Source organism: Phocoena sinus, chromosome 3 (genome assembly GCF_008692025.1).
Source record: "Phocoena sinus isolate mPhoSin1 chromosome 3, mPhoSin1.pri, whole genome shotgun sequence".
In the NCBI taxonomy this organism is placed as follows: domain Eukaryota; kingdom Metazoa; phylum Chordata; class Mammalia; order Artiodactyla; family Phocoenidae; genus Phocoena; species Phocoena sinus.
This window is the reverse complement of record NC_045765.1, coordinates 47,690,501-47,713,856: the sequence shown is the minus strand read 5'-3', so window position 1 is coordinate 47,713,856 and position 23,356 is coordinate 47,690,501. Positions and strand designations below refer to the sequence as shown.

General features: G+C 39.0%; 1 pseudogene; it reads left to right on the top strand.

The window, feature by feature from the left end:
* Positions 1–6,964: 6,964 nt before the first annotated feature.
* On the top strand, positions 6,965–17,633 carry LOC116751020 (annotated as a pseudogene).
* The last annotated feature ends 5,723 nt before the right edge of the window (positions 17,634–23,356 follow it).

The following is a 23,356-nucleotide window of genomic DNA, read 5'->3' as shown; positions in this document are numbered from 1 at the left end:
CTGTCATCAAAAAATCTACAAACAATAAATGCTGGAGAGGGTGTGGAGAAAAGGGAACCCTCTTACACTGTTGGTGGGGATGTAAATTGTTACAGCCACTCTGGAGAACAGTATGGAGGTTCCTTAAAAAACTAAAAATAGAACTACCATATGACCCAGCAATCCCACTTGGGGGCATATACCTGGAGAAAAACATAATTTGAAAAGATACATGCACCCCCATGTTCACTGCAGCACTATTTACAATAGCCAGGACATGGAAGCAACCTAAATGTCCATCAGCAGAGGAATGGATAAAGAAGATGTGGTACATGTATACAATGGAATATTACTCAGCCATAAAGAGGAACAAAATTGTGCCATTTACAGAGATGTGGATAGGCCTAGAGACTGTCATACAGAGTGAAGTAAGTCAGAAAGAGAAAAACGAGTATTATATATTAGCACATATATGTGGAATTTAGAAAAATGGTACAGATGAACCTATCTGCAAAGCAGAAATATAGACACAGAAGTAGAGAACGAATGTATGGACACCAAGGCGGGGCAGTGTGATGGATTGGGAGATTGGGATTGACTACTATGTACACTACTATGTATGAAGTAGATGGCTGGTGAGGGCCTACTGTATAGCAAAAAGAAGGTACAATCTCTTTGCAGGACATATAAAGTTATATATAAATATAAAGTTAACTTTATATAAAGTTAACTTTAAAAATGCATTCCAATATACATGAGGTGCAGATAAATACTGTTTGATTCCACTTATACGAGGTATCTAGAATAGTCAAATTTATAGAGTCAGAAAGTACATTGGCAGATGCTAGGGGCCGGGGGTGGGGGTGTTGGGGAGGGGAATGGGGAGTTAGTGTTTAATGCGGACACAGTTTCAGTTTAGGAAGGTGAAAAATTCAGGAGTTGGTTGATGGTGAGAGTTGCATAACCATGTGATTGTACTTAGTGCCACTGAACTGTACAGTTAAATATGGTTAAAATAGTATGTTTCATATTATGTGACTTTTACCACAATTAAAAAAGAAAAAGAATTGTGCATTCCAGCAAGGTGGGTGCATGTGTGGATATCTCTGACAAGTGTTGTTCTAGCCAGAATAAACCTGAGGATTCCAGCTGGCTGAAGTTCTCCGTGCATTAATCTTCCACGGAACATGAATTAATACATACATAGTTTAAATTTATTATAGTTTTCATCTCTCCAAGGGAATGACTGAATTCATAGTGCAGATAAGGGGATGTGAAATTTGTCGTATGAGACCCAGATGTAGGGTAGATAGTTGCAAAAAGTTGCTTATTTTTTGGTTAACATTCATAAAAGTTTTTCCTTCATATTTTCTTCAAGCATTTAATTGCCTCTCTTGTGCCTAAATCTGTGCTACTGACCAAACCACCTATCTAATCTTCTTTTTTTTTTTTTTTGCGGTACACGGGCCTCTCACTGCTGTGGCCTCTCCCGTTGCGGAGCACAGGCTCCGGACGCGCAGGCTCAGCGGCTATGGCTCACGGGCCCAGCCGCTCCGCGGCATGTGGGATCTTCCCGGACCGGGGCACGAACCCTTGTCCTCTGCATCGGCACGCGGACTCTCAACCACTGCGCCACCAGGGAAGCCCTAATCTTCTTATTTTTTATTTTACTTTTACTCTCTTAGTAACTTTCAAATATGCAATGCAATATTATTATTTATAGTCACCTTGTACATTACATCCCCATGACTTATTTACTCTCCTTAAAAACTAACTTAAAGTCTTGCCCTTGGAGGAAAAATGCCTTTGTTGAAAATACTGACTCACCACCAGGGGGCTCCTTTTGAGTTGCTTGTACTTTTCATGAGAGGGCTTAGCCGAGCAAGCCATGATGTATATTGCTGAGCATCACCTTGTGGATAAATAATGAGCTATGCTGGTGTAGCTGGCATGTTACAACAGTGTTTGGGCCATAATTCTTGGTTTCAAATTCTTACTCTGCCATGAATTAGCTGGGGGACGTGGGCAAGCTACTTAACCTTTGTCTCAGTTTCCTGTGTAAAAGGGGACATTCTACCAATCCTATGGTACCTGGTATTATAGTAATCACAGAGAGCTCAAAAAGGATGTCTTTGTATATCACAGTTTGAAGACATTATCAAATAAAACTAGATTGCTAGATAAGAGCAATCATAATAGCAAGTATTAATAATATTATTAATAAGATAATAATAGCTAGCATTTACTGAATGCCTGCTTGTGGCAGATGCTGAATTATTTTATTTACTCTTCATGACAGTCCTTTGTATAGAATACTCTTAGTATGCTCAATTCACACATGAGGTAACTGAGACTGAGTAACTGATGTGTCCAGAGTTACACATCTAAGGAAAGGCAGAGTTGAAATCAAATCCAAGTCTGATGTTACAACATGTCATCTTAGCCATTCTAAGATATTGTGACAGGGGTAGGAAAGGAAATAATATTTACAGGGAGAAGTCTGTGTGTGTGTGTGTGTGTGTGTGTGTGTGTGTGTGTGTATGCGTGTTACACACAAAGGAAGAAAGAGGAAGGGCTATGGTGGAGGTATGGTCTCTGTCTTCAAATTGATAAATAGTTGTCATAGGGGAAGGAATCCCATGTTTTTTTTCCAAATGACTCCAAATGTTATAATATTTTAGATGAACAAATTTCCGCCCATTTATACAGAATAATTGTCTAATAGCCAGAGTTGCCCAAATATGGAATCATCTGCCCTTGGAAATAATGTCTTCGTTAGTTGACTTTCTTAAGCAGAGTCTGCTGATAACTGCAAGAGGTAGTGTAGGGGTTGTGTCTCACTAAGAAGAGCCATTAAGGTATTTTCAAATCTTAAGAGTCAACGTTTCCATAGTACATTTCAAAATGCAATAATTTCTCTGGACCACAGTAGGCTTCATGGCAGAAGTAATCCTTCAGCTGGATTTGTACAATAGATAGGACACTTTTGATTACAAGTACTAGAATAATAACTCTGAAGAAAAAAAAAGTGAATTATAAGAATCAGGAGGTGTCTCAAGAAGTCCATAGGCAGAAGAAAGAATTGAAACTAGAGTCTGGAATGTCATCTGTCTTCTCTCTCCATCCAGAATTTATGCTCCTGCCTGTAGATTATATTTCTTTCTTCTTTACTTTTCTCTAGAACAGCTTTCTCTCAGTTCCTCTGTCCACTTGGCAGGTGGTAGATAACCATTTGATTGTTTCTGAAACAACATGTCAACAGATGCTGCAATCTTGAAAAAAAGATAAAGCTTTCTTTTGGTTTCACTTTTTTGGTTATACACTTTTTTTATTGAGGTAAAGTTCATGTAATATAAAGTTAACCATTTTAAACTGTATAATTCAATGGCACTTAGTACTTACAGAGTAAAACCATCACCTCTATTTAGCTCCAAAATATTTTCATCACCCCCAAAGAAACTTTTTACCCATTAAGTAGTCACTCCTCATCTCCCTGACTCCAGGCCCTGGCAGTCACTAATCTGCTGTCTGTCTCTATGGATGTACCCATTCTATTTCATATAAATGGAATCATACAATATGTGAACTTTTGTACCTAGCTTCTTTCACTTAGCAAAGGTTTTCAAGGTTCATCCATGTTGTAGCGTGTATTCCTTTTTATGGCTGAATAATTTCCATTGTATAGATACACTATTACTTTTTATGGCTGAATAATTTCCTTTGTATAGATATATCACTTTGGTTTTTCTACTCATCTGTTGATGGGCATTGGTCTTGTTTCCACACTTTGGCTATTGTGAATAGTGCTGCAGTTTTTGTTTGAATACCTATTTTTAATTCTTTTGAGTATATCCTAGGAGTAAAATTGCTGGGCCATGTGGTAATTTTATGTTTACCTTTTTGAGGAACTGACAAACTGTTTTCCACAACGGCTGCACCATTTTACACTCCTATCCTCAGTGTGTGAGGGTTCTGATTTTCTACATCCTTGCCAAAACTTATTTTCTTTCTTCTTTGAAAAATATAGCCATCCTAGTTGGTGTAAAAAGGTATCTCCTTGAAGTTTTGATTCTTATTTCCCTATAATTAATGATATGGATCTCCTTTTTAATGTTCTTTTTGGCCATTTGTATATCTTCTTTGGAGAAATATCTTTCTAAGTCCAATGCCCATTTAAAAAAAATTGTGTGTTTATCTTTTTCTTGTTGAGTTATAGCAGTTCTTTATATATTCTGATAATAGTCCCTTATAGTTGAATCCCAGCTCTGGCATTTGCCTCAGGCAAGTCACTAAACTCTTGTGAACTTTGTTTTCTCTTTTTAAAAATATAGAGAAAGGATACACATACATTATACATGTGAGTGTATATATACATGTATATGGAGAGAGAGAGAGCGATAGAAGGGATCTCTTCTCTCTGTATATATCTCTTCTCTATATATACCATTCATGTATATATATCTTACTCTCTATCTTGAGCTCTATCTGTTTATCTATCTATCTATCTATACCTAGGAGCAATGTTTCAGTTTTTGCTAGTTCATTGTTTGCGTGACTTTTAGAATGTAAGTACCACAAATAACAAGAATAGACTGCATGATTTACAAATATTTTCTCCCATTTGTTATGTTGTCTTTTCACTTTCTTGATAGTATCATTTGTTGACCTAAAATAAATAGACTGTCAGATATTTCTCCAGTAAAAATGGGTTTATTTGGGATCAGAAAGAATTGCAATTTGGAGTCTGCAACCACAGAGCCACTGCAAGTCCCTACAGAGCAAGGGAAAAAGAATTCTTTTAAGGAAAGAAGTTGGGAGGGCTATAGTAAACAAAAAGTTCATAGCTTTTCATTGGCTGAGTCCTTGCCAGGAAAAAAGTCCTTCTAGCTGGGCTCTTGTTGCAGGGCATGAGAGCTCCCCCTTCTGGTCTCCTATTTAATTGATTTTTTTGTGTATTAATTTCTTTTTACATTTCCCGTTTTGATCAAGATCTTTCTCTGAAGCATCACTGATCAAGAGACAGGTTTTACATTTTTAGTCGCTTTTTCTCTCTCATGCCAAGAAGGACCTTTCTTAGGCATAATATCTCATGTTGGTGCACAGATTGGAAACCTATTGAGGTCACATATGAGTAACTAGGAAGGGTAGGAGGGAGAACTCTCAGTAAAAACTCTCTACTTTTTATCTAATGTCCATATGTTATCAAGATCATAGATATTGGAGATCATCTAAAGCATTAGGTCATCATCAAAGGTTTGATGACAAATTTCCAACAGGCCTGGTCTGGATATCTTGGGAAAGTGGTCTCATCAAATGTTGTCTACTTCAATTCAAGGAAATCTTTACTTTCAGGTTGCCGGATGACATACAAGTCTAGTCAGGCTTCAGTGCTTTCTTAAGGTGTGAATCCAAGAGTCTATTCCCTGGAATTTGGAGGCATGAGGGTTGTTAGCAGGACCTGATAAGGGCCTTTCCAGTGAGGTTGAAGAGAGTCTTTCTGGAGATGTTTTTTCCAATAGATGAAATCTCCAGGTTGCAAGGTGTGATACTTAAGGTCTTTATCTCCTGAGAGTGCACTCTGAAAAGACTGCTCTACTAGAACATGATTTTTTTTTTTTTTTTTTTTTTTTTTTGCGGTACACGGGCCTCTCACTGTCGTGGCCTCTCCCATTGCGGAGCGCAGGCTCCGGATGTGCAGGCTCAGAGGCCATGGCTCACGGGCCCAGCCACTCTGCGGCATGTGGGATCTTCCCGGACCTGGGCACGAACCCGTGTACCCTGCATCGGCAGGCGGACTCTCAACCACTGTGCCACCAGGGAAGCCCGAACATGATTATTTTTAATAGAAGCAATTAGACGTTTGCAATAGTGGAGTATCTCTCCTTTTATCAGTTGTAGGTCAGAAGAGGCAGGGACCAAGTGCATTGGATGTCCTATGACTATCTCAAAGGGCGAGAGCTTATGAGTTCCAAAAGAGGTGGATCTAAGATTTAGAAGGACCAATGGCAATGCTTTTGGTCAAGGTATTTGGAGGGCCTTTACAAATTTTGCCCACTGAGTTTTAAAAATGACATTATTGTGTTCAGCTAAACCAGAGGATTGAGGGCACAGTGGAAGTGTAAAACCGGTCAAATAATGTTGACTTGTTGAATACATGACCAGTAAAATAGGTTCCTTGAACACTATAGAGTTTAAGAGGAGTTCTTCAGGTAAGGATAATCTTTTCCAAAAGAACTTTAACCCCAGAAGAGGCAGTAGTCTATTTGCAAGGGAAGGCTTCAGTCCAGTGTGAAAGCATACAGACCATGACTAACACATATTTATATCTGTGAGATGGAGGAAGGTGTATGAAATCCATTTGCCAGACCATGAATGGTCCATTAGGCAGTGTAGCATGTCAGGAAGCAGTACCAACATGCTTCCCTGGGTTGTAATTTGGACAAGTGGGACAAGTAAGGAAGGCACTTTTTGCGGCTTTGTTCATGTTTCCCTACCAATATTGATTCATGAATGCTATTATTTTGTCAGTAGACCAATGGTTTAATGCATGTAGAGTGGTTGGAAGTGGTAATTTTAGAGTCTCCAGCAGGACTGAATTGTTATCTGTCCCAAACCAGAGCTTTTTCTTTGTATCAAACCAAAATTGTTGAATTTCCAATCTTGTTTTTTTCTTTTCTGAGGCCAATTGTTGGGTTTCTCTAGTCAATTTTTCTAAGTTATCATTTGGGGAAATATCCCTCTGGACCATTGCAGAGTTTCGGCTGCTGTTGGTCCCTTTAAGGTCAGCCTTCTTTGCAGAAACATCAGCTAGGTGATTTCCTTTAGCTTCCAGAGATCCAAATTTAGAATGCCTTGGAATCTTCATAATAGCAAAAGTGGCAGGTAAAAGTATTGTATCTAAAAATTCTTGAACATAGGGACCATTTAAAATTTTATTTCTGTTGGAAGTAAGGAAGCCATATTGTTCTCACAACATTCCAAAACCATGCGCTGCTCCAAAAGCATATCTACTGTACGTAAAATATTGGCAGTTTTGCCCTTAACTAAAGTAAAAGGCCATGTAAAAGCATATAATTCAACCTGTTGGGCTGAAGTAGCCATAGGTAAAGATGCTGTCTCAAGAATATCAAAAGGAGTGGCAATGGCATATTAATTATCATTGTCATATTTTTAAATAACAACCATCAGTAAATCATAAGAAGTCAGTGTTACAGAAAGGTATTTCCTTCAGGTCATAATTAGGAGTAGGAAGTGATCCATCAGCATTAAGCAGTTGTGAGGGACATTATTAGTGACAAAGGGGAGAAGAGTAGCAGGGTCAATGTTATTACAATGTTATTATTAAAAGAGTTATGTGAGCATCAGTTTGAAAAAAGGACTTCATAGGAGGTGAGGTGACTGGTTATGAAATATTGAGTATAATGGGACTTTAGGAGCCTTCTACTGCATGAGGTACAAAAATGGTTAAAGGAGATCACACAAAGATTTTCTCAGTGGTCTTAACCGAAAGGGCAGTGGCAGTGATGGCTCTAGGGCAAGGGGGTTATCCCCATCCCACAGGGTCCAGTTGTTTGTTATGGGTCGATAGTGGTCCCCGTGTTTTTTGTTTGTTTGTTTTTACATCTTTATTGGAGTATAATTGCTTTACAGTGGTGTGTTGGTTTCTGCTTTATAACAAAGTGAATCAGTTATACATATACATATGTTCCCATATCTCTTCCCTCTTGCTTCTCCCTCCCTCCCTATCCCACCCCTCTAGGTGGTCACAAAGCATGGAGCTGATCTCCCTGTGCTATGCGGCTGCTTCCCACTAGCTATCTATTTTACGTTTGATAGTGTATATATGTCCATGCCTCTCTCTTGCTTTCTCACAGCTTACCCTTCCCCCTCCCCATATCCTTAAGTCCATTCTCTAGTAGATCTGTGACTTTATTCCTGTCTTACCCCTAGGTTCTTCATGACATTTTTTTTTCTTAAATTCCATATATATGTGTTAGCATACGGTATTTGTCTTTCTCTTTCTGACTTACTTCACTCTGTATGACAGACTCTGGGTCTATCCACCTCATTACAAATAGCTCAGTTTCGGTTCTTTTTATGGCTGAGTAATATTCCATTGTATATATGTGCCACATCTTCTTTATCCATTCATCCGATGGTGGACACTTAGGTTGTTTCCATTGCTGGGCTATTGTAAATAGAGGTGCAATGAACATTTTGGTACATGACTCTTTGTGAATTATGGTTTTCTCAGGGTATATGCCCAGTACTGGGATTGCTGGGTCATATGGTAGTTCTATTTGTAGTTTTTTAAGGAACCTCCATACTGTTCTCCACAGTGGCTGTATCAATTTACATTCCCACCAACAGTGCAAGAGGGTTCCCTTTTCTCCACACCCTCTCCAGCATTTATTGTTTCTAGATTTTTTGATGATGGCCATTCTGACTGGTGTGAGATGATATCTCATTGTAGTTTTGATTTGCATTTCTCTAACGATTAATGAAGTTGAGCATTCTTTCATGTGTTTGTTGGCAGTCTGTATATCTTCTTTGGAGAAATGTCTGTTTAGTTCTTCTGCCCATTTTTGGATTGGGTTGTTTGTTTTTTTGTTATTGAGCTGTATGAGCTGCTCATTGCAGCTCTATTTACAATAGCCCAGAGATGGAAACAACCTAAGTGTCCATCATCGGATGAATGGATAAAGAAGATGTGGCACATATATACAATGGAATATTACTCAGCCATAAAAAGAAACGAAATTGAGCTATTTGTAATGAGGTGGATAGACTTAGAGTCTGTCATACAGAGTGAAGTAAGTCAGAAAGAGAAAGACAAATACCGTATGCTAACACATATATATGGAATTTAAGGAAAAAAATGTCATGAAGAACCTAGGGGTAAGACAGGAATAAAGACACAGGTCTACTAGAGAATGGACTTGAGGATATGGGGAGGGGGAAGGGTAAGCTGTGACAAAGTGAGAGAGGCATGGACATATATACACTACCAAATGTAATGTAGCTAGCTAGTGGGAAGCAGCCGCATAGCACAAGGAGATCAGCTCAGTGCTTTGTGACCGCCTGGAGGGGTGGGATAGGGAGGGTGGGAGGGAGGGAGATGCAAGAGGGAAGAGATATGGGAACATATGTATATGTATAACTGATTCACTTTGTTATAAAAACAGAAACTAACACACCATTGTAAAGCAATTATACTCTAATAAAGGTGTAAAAAAAATAAAATAAAAGTCATCACCAAACTCAAAAAAAACAAAAGCTACCTGGGTGGAATCAACACCTGAAGAAAGACCAGAATTTTCTTTAAAAATAATCTGAATTTGATTGTAATAGTCACGACAAGATTCATCAGAATTTATGTGCAATCCTGAATTTTGTACCAATCAGTAGGCTTTGGAAACACCCTAAAAATTACTGGATGAAGTCTCCCACCCATTGCCTGAGCCTAATCGTATGATAAGTTAGCAGGCTGGTCTCCCAGTTGTAATTTTAGAGACTTTTCAGAATGTTCCCAATTAGTGATTTTCATCCAATGCTGGCTGGCCTTCATTGACAAGCATATGAACTAGCTGACATAAGTCAGAAACTAGGTTGATAGGTCTGAATGACTGCATTAAATTCCTCAGCAAATCGGCGAGGATCTTCAGTTGCTTTGGGAAGATCTTTGACTGTGGCTTACAGTTTAGCTTTAGTCCAGGAAATATAAGAAATTAAGGGTTAGTTTCTGGATCCTCAGAAAGCTTAATCTTAACGGGACACATTCTGATAAGTTCAGAGGCAAAGGAAGTGAGGTCAGTTTCTGAGAAAAAAGGAAGTTCAGTGAGAGAATTCGATGGGGGAACTGAGGGTACAGGGCTCTAGGTGGCCTAGAAAGAAAGGAGGAGGATGGCGCCAGAGGCAGGGCTTGGGCACAAGGAATGGAGGGAGAGACACGACGGCCCTGGAGAAAGAACCAGGGGCGAAGGAGCCAAGGAGGAAGGGCCTGTGGCTTTTGGGGCCATTTTCACTTTCTTTAAACCTTTCTTTGCATCAGTTAATCTTAAAATCTTATTTTGCAGAAAGGCAATTTTAGCCTCCTGATAAAGTTTGGAATCCTCAAAATACAAATCGAAATAGACATTCTGTTTAGTTTGAGACATTTTAGAACTATGGTAGTCCAGTTTATTTTTAAGAAGAGTACGTTTGGGGATTTCAAAATTCCTCTTAATGGCCACTGATATTCTAAATTGCCTTTGGTTATGTTGGCTTCTTTAGTTGGAAATGCACTTGAGGAAAGACTGTGGTTTTTAAACATAAAATCAGCTCAAATCCCTGTAGGGGAGTGCCCTCAAAATACTTAGATAACTGCAGTCCCATTCTCATAACTTTTCCTCTAGAAAAAGAATAATTTTCTTTTTATTAATTTCTTTTATGATTTATTATTATTTTATTTATTATTATTCTGAAAATTATTTCAGAATAATTTTCAAACCACCTAAACAGTTTTCAGCTCAAACAGCTTATAGCTCAAACAGTTCAGATATCTCTAACCTGTAGGCCTAATACCAGCCATTTCTAAGAGAACAGTCTGGTCCTAGAGGAACCTAGCTGAAGCCTTCTCAGCTCAGTTCCCATAGAACAGCCCTCATTCCAAATATATATATATATGGCCAAAGGCTGAACCAGTCCCGACTGGAACAATCTGATTTCAAATCAGATCGAAGTGCCAAATGAGCACTCACAGATAGAACAAGGCCTTAACTAGAAAAGTTGAAACCTTCAAACAGATCTCAAACAAACCCTAGAGAACTTCAAGATCCAAAGAGCGGGGAAGCTTGGATCCAGGAGAAAGACATACCTTTGAACTCCGCGGTCAGGGAGAAAAGCAATGAGCAACAATGGGCTCAGTGTGGGTACTGCACCTGTTTCTCACCAGCTCTGGAGTCATTGGGGGGTCTCCTCTAAATTCCTGTATGTGCCACCAAAATGTTGACCTAAAATAAACAGACTGCCAGCTATTTCTCCGGTAAAAATGGGCTTATTTGGGATTAGAATTGCAATTTGGGGCCTGCAACCATGGGTAGCTAGCCACATGCAAGTCCCTACACAGCAAGGAGAGAAGAACTCTTTTATAGAAGGGAAAAGGAAGTTGGGAGGGCTGTAGTAAACAAAGAGTCCATGGATTTTCATTGACTGGGTTGTTGCCAGGAAAGAAGAGTCTTTCTACTTTGTGTTGGTCTCTGCTATTGTTGCAGGGCACGAGAGCTCCCCCTTCTGGTCTCCCAACTCCACTCAATTGAGGTTTTAGTTTATTAATTTTTTACACCTTTGACACATAAAAGTTTTTAATTTTGACGAAGACTAATTTAATGTTTGTTTTGTGGTTTATGCCTCCAGTTCTAACTTTTGAGGGGAGGTGACTTTGCTTAGTTCAATCATAGGGGAAGCTACGATGCTTAGGTGTGTGGGATTCCATTCATTGATAAGTGGCAGAAGCACTTAGGAGAGAAGGTTAACTGATGTACCCAGTGTTACACAGCTAGTAAAGAGCAGAGTTGAGACTTATACCTGATGTTAAAACCAGTAATCTTACCTTAAAAATGTCTCCAAATGGGCTTCCCTGGTGGCGCAGTGGTTGAGAGTCCACCTGCCCATTCAGGGGACACGGGTTCATGCCCCGGTCCGGGAAGATCCCACATGCCGCGGAGGGGCTAGGCCCGTGAGCCATGGCTGCCGAGCCTGCGCGTCCGGAGCCTGTGCTTCGCAATGGGAGAGGCCACAACAGTGAGAGGCCTGCATACCGCAAAAAGAAAAAAAAAAAAAACTCTCCAAATAACCTTTGGCTATCTAAGCTAATAAAGGAACTGAATGTGAAAAAATAAATAAAACCAGTAATCTTCACTTCTCTAATTATGCAGAGAAGAAATTATTATGGTGAACTCAAGATGATCAACTTTTTCTCAAAGAGTGGGTAGCATTTTGATAAAGAGGGGGAAGGAAGAACTTTTCTTTGTAAGGGATTCTTGTTTGTAGAAGACTTATTTGAACAGAGCAGATCAGTATGAAAAAGGAATGACAAACCCTGTCACTACCTCAAGTTCTTTGTTCCATGTATTTCACCCTGATGGCTTAGGCCTTATTAGATGTCCCCAATACTTAGCAGGGTTGCTGTTATCACTAATTATGGACACAAGACGGTGCTAAAAGATCTCTCTTCTGGTTCTTTAGGCCCAGGTGTAGAACGTTCTCTTTCCTTTAATGCTCGTTCCATTTTCAGAAAAGAAATTTGATTACACAACTCAGGAAAAACTTAATAGAAATAATGAAAATACAGCATAATATCAAATGTTTAGATTTCAAGGTTAACTGAAGTATAGTTCCAGTGTTACTGATGATTTTGTACAGTTTTAGATGAATGCAATAGAATTTCAAAGCTAGAAAGAACATTTGAGATTATCTTTCCTTTTTTCCATCCTGCTCCCCTGCTCCCCCCCTTCCTTCCTTCCTTCATCCTTCCAGGGACACTTTGTTAAACAGAATCTTTTCAGTTTGGAAAAAATAAGCAAAATATAAGCAGAACTGTTCTTGAAATGGAGGTAGGATGCTGAAGCCCAGTCTCTGATCTTACCTTTGCCACCATGGCAGGCCCGGAGGCATGTCTGTTAACCCCAAGGTGCCACATAAAAGAGTTTGGAAAATCATTGCTGAAAGTCAGGTGGTTGGCAAACTGCATTCTTGAATCAAATCCTGCCCCCTGCTTGTTTTTGCACAGCCTGTGAGTTAGTTTTTACATTTTTTAATAACAGGGAAAAAGTCAAAAGAAGAATATTTTATAATGCATGAAAATTATATGAAATTCAGTTTCAGTGTCCATAAATAAAGTTTTATTGGAACACAGTGATGTTCATTCATATATATATTGCCCAAGGCTGTTTTTAATGCAGTAATTTCAGAGTTGAGTAGTTGCAATGGACGCTGTATCTCAGTTTCTTTAATAGATGTAAAATGATATAAGGTAATAATTATAATAAAGTATTATTAGATTTGTAACAGATATGATATAAAACATAATAGCACAAAAAGGGGAAAGAGGGAATAGAGCTATATAGGAGTAACATTTCTATCTCACTTTGATTACATTAGTATAAATCTGAAGTAAGTTGTGATAAATTAAAATGTATATAGTAAGCCCTAGAGCAACCACTAAACAAACAACAAAAGAAACCCTAAAAATGGTAAAAAAAAAAATCATAAAGGAACTAAAATGTTTCACTACCAAACATTTACTTAATGCAAAAGAAAGCAGTAAAGTAAGAATATAGGAACAAAAGGATATAAACAAATAGAAAAAAAAAACTCATATAAATTCAAATATATCAATAATAACATTAAATGTGAATGGATTAAACAATCCAGTCAAAAGGCAGAGATGTCAGACTGGATTATAAAGCAAGATCCAACTACATTCTGTCTATAAGAGACACCTTTAGATTCAAAGATATGAATAGGTTAAAAGTAAAAGGATGGAAAAAGATGTAATATGCAAACAGCAACCATAAAAGCTGGAGTGGCTATACTAATATCAGACAAAATAGTCTTTAGGACAGAGTATATATGGACTGCAAAGCCTGAAGTGTTTATTCTCTGGTCCTTTACAGAAAAAATTTGCTAACTCCTGTTCTACATGCTTATGATGACTCACTGGGATACAGGAAAATATATTAAAGTTTTGACTACATTTTAGAAGTCTAATTATTTAGAAACTTTTTGTATTATGTTTTATACTATATATTATATATTAGGGTTGAATGTATATTCTTTATAAATAAATAAAATAGACATAATTTCACGTGCATGTGCAGAAATGTTTTTCTGATCGAAGTGTGTAATCAAGTACTTTTGGAAACCACTCTAGTCTAACTGTATTGTTTTACTTGTGGGAAAAATAAAATCCAGAGTGATGAAATGATTGTTCAAGATTCCAGAGCAAGTTATTGGCAGATAAACTACAGGCTTCTTGCCCCTTTCACTGCCCACCCCATCTTTTGCTGTCCTCCAGCTTGGGGTTTCTGAAGTAAGGCTCACCTGTGGTGACTTCAGATTCTCTCTAGCACTAGACCTACTACTATGTAATACATTCAGAAGCCTTTTTCCTAGTCTTTTTATGAACCTTGGTATGTGCTGGCCATGTGAGTGCTCTTTGGGCTGAAGCAAGAGATTGAGGCATACCCTAAATTCATCCCAAATGTCTTCCCTGAGCTTGTACATATCTCGTAGACAGATGAAGTAGAAATCTGCACACATGCTGCATCGTACAAATATCCTTTGCTTTAGGAATGTGGTGTCAGGAACAAGATCAGAAAAGTTTCTGTAGTTGACTTTGGACTTCACTAGTTGGGATGATGCAGCTTATTTAGGAAAGTCACAAGTCAAGAGGGACACACACACACAAAATTGTGCACATTCAAAATGAGGTCCAGGATAATGAAAAATAAGAAACACCGTGTCTGTGAAGAAGAGTAGAAGAAACTGCGTGGTAACTTAGCTCAAAAATGACTCAGGTGCCCAAATAATTATCTTCAAGTATCTTAATGACTGTCCTGGAAAAGGAGGAACTTAGCTGTTTCATAAGCCCAGATATAGGACCTATGGTAGAATTTGCTGGGATTTAGGCTTGGGTTCACTAGCTAGAGATGTCCAATGATGAACTGGGTGTCGTATAGACTTTGACATCAGAGAGAAGTGAGAATAATTCCTGGCTTCATCTCTTATTGCCTGTTTGACCCTGGGGATTATGGTTATGGAGAAGAATAATATATTGCGATATTGTATGTATAGCCTTCTTTTTTCCCTCTCCTACATGTCCTTGAACCTCATGCAGCCAACTGCCAGTTTATACTGTCAGGGTTTTGAAATTCAAGGCGGAGAGAATAGTTTGAGAAAAGGAATTTTGAGTCTGGCTTTTAGAATCTAAGGCCAGAATGTCTGGAAGGAAGTAGAACACAAAATATATGCTGAAATAGTAGGTTTGGAAATATAAAGTAGGAGTCACACAGCACTGCCCACTAAGACCAAATAAAAATTCTACGGGCTGGAAGTTAATGTGTGGAGGAAAGACAATGTTGAGGGAGGAGATTGGTGGAGCCTAGCCTGCCTGGGACTCAACACACCTAAGGGAACCAGGGGGAGAGCTGTGGAACTGGCACTAAGACTCATCAACTACCAATAGAGAGACACCATCTATCACAAGGTGGGAGTCAGATCATTAATGGATATCATGGGATCACATTAGGCTTTTGGACCAGTGTCATAAATCATCAATGCCATACAGCTGTCCTCATTACATCTTGTAAAGACCTCCTAATGAAACACTAGCCGAGTGCTGGTCTTTGTCCTATGAGAGTTGCAGCTCTTTGGGGCCAAAACTTTGCTCAGCTCTATTTTACCTTCCCTGTGTGGAAATAACTCTTATTCACTAGGTATATTCTAAGGTGTTGCTTTGATGACAGGTTGTCTCCTGAACACCTGTAGGAGGAGAGATCGTGTGGAAGGGAATCCTCACATCCGTACCTTGGCAGGAATGAATAGAACTGGTTTGAGATCCTGTCTGCTCCAACCCAGTTGCATTAAAAACAGCAATTCCAGTTTCATGTTAACGATACTTTTGACTTTCCATGTGGTTACAATTAACTTTCCTAGACCTTTTTTGCTGTTGTTGTAAATTATAACGTTAATAATTATTTTATAAGGTTGCTCTGAAGTTAAATGAGATAATGCATAAAAATATTAGCACACTCATTGTCTTAGGATATGTTCAATAAATGGAAGCTGTTAGTATTATTCAAAAGGTGATGAGATCATAATCCCTTTAAGTGTTCTTATGAAACTGAGTGACCACTTGGTGTTCATGTGGTAAGGACATTAACATTTCTGAATGTGATAGTGGTCTCAGAGACCCATTTGTCAGTTTAGATCCAATGTTTTTCTACCTGCTGTGCATGGGCTAGTACAGACTGGCTGTATAGCATAGCCTCGGATAGTGTTAAAATATACATAAGTCTGGGCCCAAATGCAGATAATCTGAGTTAGTAGATTTAGAGAAAGTCTCAAGATTCTGTGTTATTGACAAGCTGTTTCCTTCTGGAGGCTCTAGGAGAGAATCCATTTCCTTGCCTTCTTCAGGTTTTAGAGGCTACCCACATTCTTTGGTTCACTGCCCTACATCACTCCAACTTCTCCATGCATTGACAAAGCTCCCTTTCTGACTCTGACCCTCCTACCTCCTTGTTATAAGGACCCTTATAATTACATTGGATCCTCCAGGATATTGCAGGGTTATCTTTCCATCTCAAGATTCTAAACTTAATCATATCTGCAAAGTCTCTTTTGCCGTGTAAAGCAACATATTCACAGATTCTAGCGATTACGATGTAGGTACGTTTGGGGGGTCATTATTCTGAAAATTATAGAGGATAATGTTTTTTTGGACTGTCAGCTACACGAGAAATCCCTAAATGACTTCATTCATTCCCACCTAGTAAGTCCATGTGTTGGGGGATTTTTCTTCTACACTACCACCCCTCTAAGTGTCTATTTCTTTGGTATACAAGTGTCCCAGCAGGCTGATTTAGACTTGACAATTCTATATTTAGATACACCCTAAAGGTATGCAAAATTCCAATATAAATGTGGAAACTACTCTGGAGCAGCAGAATATCTTTACTTCTTTAGAGTGTTGGTTCCCACGATGGACAGAAATGCTTTGAGTTCACTCTGGGGAAAACTGGTCTCTGAAATCTTAATGCAGAATTGGAATGCAGCCGTGGAAGACCTTACGTAGCTAAAAGAGACCATGGATAATAATTCTGTGAGTTTGCCACTCTAGTCTCTTCAGCAGCAAACATGCTCATTCATTAGTCTCTCTGTTTTCTTCAATCACCCCAAAGGACGTGATAACATTATTGATCTCTTCCTCTACCAGCCACAGTACCTTGATGTAATTCAGATGATGTGTCCACATATTCTCCGCTATTTGACCACAGCAGTCATAACAAACAAAGATGTTTGAAAACGCCGGCAGGTGCTAAATGATCTGGTCAAAGTTATTCAATAGGAGTCTTACACATATAAAAAACCCATTACAGAGTTTGTTGAGTGCTTATATGTTAATTTTGACTTTTATGGGGCTCAGAAAAAGCTGAAGGACTATGAATCAGTGCTAGTGAATGATTTCTTCTCGGTGGCTTGTCCGGAGGAGTCCATTGAAAACACCCGTCTCTTTGTATTTGAGACTTTTTGTTGCATTCATCAGTGTATCAGCATTAACATGTTGGCAGATAAACTGATCGTGACTCCAGAAGAAGCTGAAAGGTGGATTGTAAATTTGATTAGAAATGCAAGACTGGATGCCAAGATTGATTCCAAATTCGGTCATGTGGTTATGGGTGACAGTGTAGTCTCATCCTATCAGCAAGTGATTGAAAAGGCCAAAAACCTTTCATTTAGAAGCCAGATGTTGGTCATGAATATTGAGAAGAAACATAATCAGAATGGTAGGTCAGAGGCTCTTAACTGGGCAACTCAGGACTTTGGCTTCTACTGAAGAACTGTACAGAAAAAATATAAAAACTATAAAAGAAAGGTGAAATAATAAAACCATTATATAAACGTGAAGCATTTTGGAAACAACATAATGAGTATACATTTTGGAGAATTTGAATAAAATTGGCTGTTTTTCATTAAAACAAAATACTTGACAGTTCTAGGTAGGGTATGCTGGATGGGAACAGAACAATCTTAAGGGTCAAGGTATAAATGGCTATCACTCCTGCTTGATGAACAGTGTGCCAGATGGCTAACTTCTGTCAAAGGAAGGAACTCGTCATAGCTCCTCAGTCCAGGCAGCATATAAGACTTCATGTTTGAAGGCAGTAGCTTCTGTCCCTGGGCCCTAGCTACATATGATCATGCTCAGATAGAGACTGGCCTTTCCCCAGATATTGACTCAATACTGTTCTTATGGTCCCTCTGGCGACGTCTCCTCATTCTTTGTCTTCTAAGTCTCTCTTACCTTTTTCTTCTCAGCCTTGGGAACCCATCCTTTGCCTTAAGGTAATTTTTCTCTTATCATTTATATCATCATCATATCATATATTCTCTCAAAATCTCATGTTTCTATAGCTGAGTCATAATATGTAGGTTGCTAAACTCAAAACCAGCAACCAACTCTCTTTGCTTTCTTCTGTCAGTTCACTTCCAAGGCAATTATGGAGAATGCTTAGCTGATTGAATGTGGGAAGGAACAAGGAATGAAGCAAATTCTGGAAACAAACAATTAATATTTCAAGATATTATCCATCTTCATAATTTTTAATATTTGTTCCAACATTGAAATTCAAAGGTACGATTCCTAAGTCCAAGGCTAGTGCTCGTTTCTACTAAACCACACCCCGTTGTGTTGCCTTTACCTCATTCATTTCAATAACTTTTTCAACAACTCCAAGACCTTGGATTTCCAAATTGGCATATTTCCCCTTCACCAGGACACCTCCCACTCTTTCTAAATCCCCATTCTCACTGTGGTGAGAGCATCCTGCTTTCTAGCTCCTGGGAAGGGCTGAATAACAAGAGATCTGCACCACCCTCTCTTAAGCTGCTGGTCTGCCTTTTCACAATTTCAGCCAACTGTCTCTGACTCAGCTGTCTGCCAGGCAAAGGACTTGTAGAAAACATCTCCTACTCCTTCTCTTCTTCCAAGGAGTACAGGATTAGCAGATTAGCATGTAGTACATGTAGTACACCTCAGCACAGGGCAGCTCCTTTTCAGTTTGTTTGTCTGGTATTAAAAGGGGATGACAACTAGCTTAAGGTCTGAATGAGTTCCTTCCCACAGATACCTGCCCACCCTCTAATACCCAGGTACACAGCAAGAATGTGGACTCTGCTGGCCGTTCGACTGGTCCAGCTTCCTTAATGCAAGTGGCTGCTTGTCTAACTCTGTCTCACCATTCCAGCTCTTTTCTTTCAATGTTATAATGAAATAATGAGAGAGGCAGCCAAGATTACTGTGTAAGTTACTCTGTGTTTGCATCAGAAAAAATGTAGATGGAGTCCCAGTTCTGCTACTTACTAATTATGTGACCTTGGGCAAGTTATTTAACTTCCTCAATCTTCTACCTGCTCCTCTGTAAAATGAGACTGAAGACACCCACATCACTGGATTGCTAAAAGGATTAAATAAAATAAAAATAGGTAAAACACTTAATGTCATACCTGGTACATGTTGCTCCATAAATGGCAGTCATAGTTATATTTTATTTTATTTAATAAAGATGTGCTGAAAAATACCATGCTTGGTACTATGGAAGTAGGGAAAGAAGGAGACACGGTCCCTGTCTGCAAAGAACATTGCAGACTAATGGGAGAGAGAAAATACCAAAGTAAGCAAAGGGAATGGGTGAAGGAGTGGAAAAGTTATGGGGAAAGAACTGAAAGAAGATGAAGTTAGACCTACGCAGCATGGAGGAGGGTCCAGAGGGAAACTCCATTGCAAAGGTGTGGGAAGGGCCACCTTGACATACAGTTCCATCCTGCAGGCAACAGCCTTTCCCCATGTTTCTGAGATTCTCTTATTCAATAGTGCCATATCATGACCATGAACATGTATGCCTCTATTATTCTGTACTTTTTGGATACCCATGGGTGAGTTAGGGGTCTCTAGGAAAATGAACAAAGAAGCGTTTCTTTCTTCCTCATCCACCTGTCTTTCCCTTACACCACTGTGATTGTCCGGGTCATCTTTAGAAAGCTTAGTTGTTTTTTTTTTTTTTGACTGGATGGCAGTTCAATCACAGGTAATTTCCTGGGCAGATTTTAGGCATCTCTAAAATTTAAAATGAAAATGAACTGCAGTGTATGTATGCCAAACTGAATGCATGTATGCCTTCTCTACACTAGATAAAGCATGCAGATTGTCTGAATGCCTGACCAGATTGTCATCACATGTGTGGGCTGAATAGTACCTTGGGAATTGGCTGGGTCATTCTTCAACTGACTAGCCCAAAAGTTACAAAATTCTCTTGCTCCCCAAATGTCATAAGGAGGTAGTAGAGTACTATAAAGAGGCTCAGAGCACCTGTATTCTAGTGTTAACCCAATGGTGATAATTGTATGTAACATCAGGCAAATTTTCTTGATTTCTTTCTCAGTAAGCAAAATAGGGGAAATAACTCCTGCTGATGGTTCTGTAGAGCACGAATGTAATTTTCTTTTCAGAATCGGATACTTCTTATAAAATGTAAGAATTGATAACTTCTGCTTGAACCACTTTACCCTGTTGTTGTGGAAATCAGACTATAGAAAGGAAAACATTGTATATATGTACATCTTCTTTATCCAGTCCTCTGTCAATGGGCATTTAGGTTGTTTCCATGTCTTGGCTATTGTGAATTGTGCTGCTATGAGCATAGCTGCTATGAGCATAGGGGTGCATGTATCTTTTTTAATTATAGTTTTGTCCGGATATATGCCCAGGAGTAGGATTGCTGGATCATATGGTAGCTCTATTTTTAGTTTTCTGAGGAACCTCCATACTGTTCTCCATAGTGGCTGCACCAATTTACATTCCCACCAGCCTCATAGGACCGTTCGCTTTCCTCCACACCCTCTCCAGCATTTGTTAGTTGTAGACTTTTTAATGATGGTCATCATTTGCTGTACAGCAGTAATTAACACAACATTGTAAATCAACTATACTTCAAGAAAAAAAAAGAAAAAAAAAAGAAAGGAAAACATTTTGGCAACTTTGTCTCTAAGGCTGGCTTTTAAGTGTCTGAGAAGATTGACTATGTTCCCATTAAGATTTCTATAGGTTGGTCATTTCCTGTTCTTCCCGCCTTGCACAACAAGAATTCTAGGTGTCTGATTTCCCTCCTAAGTTGGTCCCTCTAGGCTGGTGAATTGGTTGTTATCATCCACCACATATACATGTATCAGATCATTCATCAGCCTCTTAAGTCATTAAGTCATTCTAATGACTTCTCCTTGCACTTGGAATAAAACCCAGACTTGTTACTGGAGACTGCCAGCACTTGTATGCTTTTCTGCTGGCGTACTTTGGGCAACGCACATGGGCCTTCTTTCTCTTCTCCATACATGCCAAACCCACTCCTGCCCCAGGGCTTTTGCTCCTACTCATTCCTCTGCCTGCAATGCTTTACCCCTAGATCTTTGCATGGCTGGCTCTCATTCCTTCTTCCTTATTCCTGTCTCAACACACATCTCACTTCCTCAAGGAAGCCTTTTCTGATCATGCGATCTGAGGTCCACCCCCTGCTCCACCCACATCACCATCTCATTCCTTCATAGTTCTTAACACAATCTGCAACTGAATTATACATTGTTTCATTCACTTGTTTACTCTGTATCTTCTCCATAGAATGGAACCCATTTTCCCAGGGTGATATTCCAAATATTTAACAACCAGTATCACATGGCACTAATCAATCAGAATTGACCATGGCCAAAGTCCTGGGACAGGGTCCAGGAGGCCCCCTAACCTGCCCTCCGACCTTGAAATTGTTGATGTGTGGGGAGGCCCAGGAGTCCTGAGGGAGTGGTTGGAGTACATAAGCAATGCATGTTAATTAGCAATGCATATTAACTAAGCAATTCATGTGAACTATGTGCCCATTATTGTGGAAATATTTCAGTATCTTAGCAATCAGTATGACCATTAGTTTGTACTGTTTGAATATCAACCCTACTTGTCTCCTATATTCAACACTATATCCCAGGCCTGGAACAGTGACTAGCATATAACAATCCCTCACATGGTGACTTACTTGACTATCAAGTGTTGTCTACATATGCTTTCTTGAACTTGATATTTTCTAAAAGATCTATAAGGTGGCCTGGGTTCAAAGGTCACTCATAGGGTTAAGTAATGGTGTACTGAGGCCGTGTGGTCTACTTTAATGATAACTAATGTCTGTAACTCTTCATAGTTTACAAACATCTACATGTCACTTATCCATTTTATCTCCACAACCATGCTGGGAGGCTGGCAAGACAAGACATATTCATTTCTCCATTGAGTAAACTCAGACTCCTATAAATCAAGTGATTGCCAAAGGGTAGGCAGAGCTGTGAAATAGTTCATGTCTTCTGGGCTGGGACCATGTTCTTTCCAGCTGGGTATGTATTCCGTCCCCAGCCCTGGGTAGATCTGAACCTGAGTACAGAAGCAGCTACTGGATATAGGTGTAAAGATTCTGGGCTCTACATCTAGGGTTGTATATGCCCTTATATAATAACAACTGTGGCTGTTTTACAAAATAGGGTAGTTCAAGCAAGAGCGACCAGCCTAAGAGGGTCTAGAGGAAGCTAGAAACCCTGTCCAAGAGTTGGAGGAACAGGAAATGACCAACTTGGAGAAGACTTCAGGGAGATATAATCTTCTCAGATGCTTGAAAACCAGTCTTAAAGACAAGATTGCCAAGACTTTTTCTCTGCAAGTTCACAGGGCAGAGTTAATACCAGCAGTGAAAAATAATTGCAAAAATCAAGTTTTTGATTCAAAAATACATATTTACAAAAAGAGAAGTAACATAGCCTAGAACAGTGTTTACCAAAATACAGTGTATTTTCTTAGCACAAAATGGTGCTAAGAAAGATATTTTTATTTAGGACATGATTGAACATTTTGAAAATTTTCATTAGTTCTGAGTTTATTTTAATACATACTAGGGAAAATATATGATTAGTAGACAAATTTTGTGATTTCAGATATATAAGAAGTGGTTAAAGTAGATATTTTACTTTTTAAAAAAATGAAACAAAATCATTTAAAGAGAAATTTTTGGTGCATAACAGCAAGGGTGAATTTTCAGACATGTACAAATGAAGCGATAGATGAGTGATTGAAGTTTGTGAAAATCATATTCTTTGAAACTAGCTCTATCACTTTTCATGGACTTGGAAACATTCTTAACATTGTGATTCTTACCATTATAATTTCCTCATCTGTTTAATAAGTTTGTGGCAAGGATTAATAGTTCAATGCATGGAAAGTATCCAGCATAGTTTGGCACATAGTGAGAACTGCATAAATGTTAGCTATTGTTTTTATTTTTATCAACAACAATGAGAACTACTGAACCATGGGCAGGTACCTTGTGAAGCAGAAAGCTCCTCATCATGGAAGGTATGTAAACAGCATTTGTCAGGGATGCTGCAAGGGAGATTCCTATGTGGGTGGGAGCTCAGCTAGAACTCTGAGGTCATTCCAGCTGGGAGATTTCTGTGAGTCTGCCTTTTAGTGAATTCCAGGATGCAAGAGAGACTTGCAACTAGAGTTTTCCTACTACATGTTGGGAAGAGA